Consider the following 1,774-nt stretch of genomic DNA (forward strand, 5'->3'; position numbering starts at 1 on the left):
GGGAACGTCTCACCAGTAAGTGATATTAAATCTAATCATTTGAAGGCTTTGAAGGAGAAGTCAGAAGAGAGAATCTCTCTGCTTCAGCCAGTCAGCCTTTCCTGGGGGACTATGAAGACCTTCACTGGAGCTATCAGCTCACAGCCTATCCTATGGAATTTGGACTCATGCATCCCCAAATTTGTGTGAGACATTTTTATAAAATTCCATATTTTATGTTGGGGTCTGTCTTCCTAGAGAACCCTGAATAAATACAGAAGTCATGGCCAAACATATTCAAATGTTTTTATCTTTTATAAATTATTATAATGCTTTTTGGTTTTATTGTTCTATTTGTTCTTACTAGAAGTTTGGAGTCTAAACAAGCATGTGTTCTCTGTAACTTAATATAGACAGCATCTGGAATGGATTTCTAGACAGACAGGGCAATGTTATCAAAGTTGTCATGATTTTAGAAAAACTTATGGAGAACTCATCAAACAGGTTTTTTTTAAATTTTTTTTATTAATCAAAAAAAAGAAAAGAAATTAACACAACATTTAGAAATCATCCCATTCTACACATGCACTCAGTAATTCTTAGTATCATCACATAGATGTATGATCATCATTTCTTAGTACATTTGCATTGATTTAGGAAAAGAACTAGCAAAACAGCAGAAAAAGATATAGAATGTTAATATAGAGAAGAGAATTAAAATAATAATACTAATAAAAAAATATATATATAAAAAAAGGAAAAAGAAAAAAACAAAAACAAAAGATACAAACAAACAAACAAACAAAAAACTATATTTCAGGTGCAGCTTCATTCAGTGTTCCAACCTAGTTACATTACACTTAGGTATTATTGTGCTGTCCATTTTTGAGTTTTTGTATCTAGTCCTGTTGCACAGTCTGTATCCCTTCAGCTCCAATTACCCATTATCTTACCCTGTTTCTAACTCCTGCTGGTCTCTGTTACCAATGATATATTCCAAGCTGATTCTCGAATGTCGGTTCACATCAGTGGGACCTTACAGTATTTGTCCTTTAGTTTTGGGCTAGACTCACTCAGCATAATGTTCTCTAGGTCCATCCATGTTATTACATGCTTCATAAGTTTAGTCTGTCTTAAAGCTGCATAATATTCCATCGTAGGTATATGCCACAGTTTGTTTAGCCACTCGTCTGTTGATGGACATTTTGGCTGTTTCCATCTCTTTGCAATTGTAGATAATGCTGCTATAAACACTGGTGTGCAAATGTCCATCTGTGTCTTTGCCCTTAAATCCTTTGAGTAGATACCTAGCAGTGGTATTGCTGGGTCGTAATCCATTCTGCCATTCTATGTCTTTTGATTGGGAAATTCAGTCCATTAACTTTTAGTGTTATTACTGTTTGGATAATATTTTCCTCTACCATTTTGGCTTTTGTATTATATATATCATATCTGATTTTCCTTCTTTCTACACTTTAGTCCATACCTCTCTCTTCTGTCTTTTCGTATCTGACTCTAGTGCTCCCTTTAGTATTTCTTGCAGAGCTGGTCTCTTGGTCACAAATTCTCTCAGTGACTTTTTGTCTATAAATGTTTTAATTTCTCCTTCATTTTTGAAGGACAATTTTGCTGGATATAGAAGTCTTGGTTGGCAGTTTTTCTCTTTTAGTAATTTAAATATATCATCCCACTGTCTTCTAGCTTCCATGGTTTCTGCTGAGAAATCTACACATAGTCTTATTGGGTTTCCCTTGTATGTGACAGATTGTTTTTCTCTTGCTGCTTTCAAGACCCT

This window comes from Tamandua tetradactyla, chromosome 10 (assembly GCF_023851605.1).
Source record: "Tamandua tetradactyla isolate mTamTet1 chromosome 10, mTamTet1.pri, whole genome shotgun sequence".
Taxonomy (NCBI): domain Eukaryota; kingdom Metazoa; phylum Chordata; class Mammalia; order Pilosa; family Myrmecophagidae; genus Tamandua; species Tamandua tetradactyla.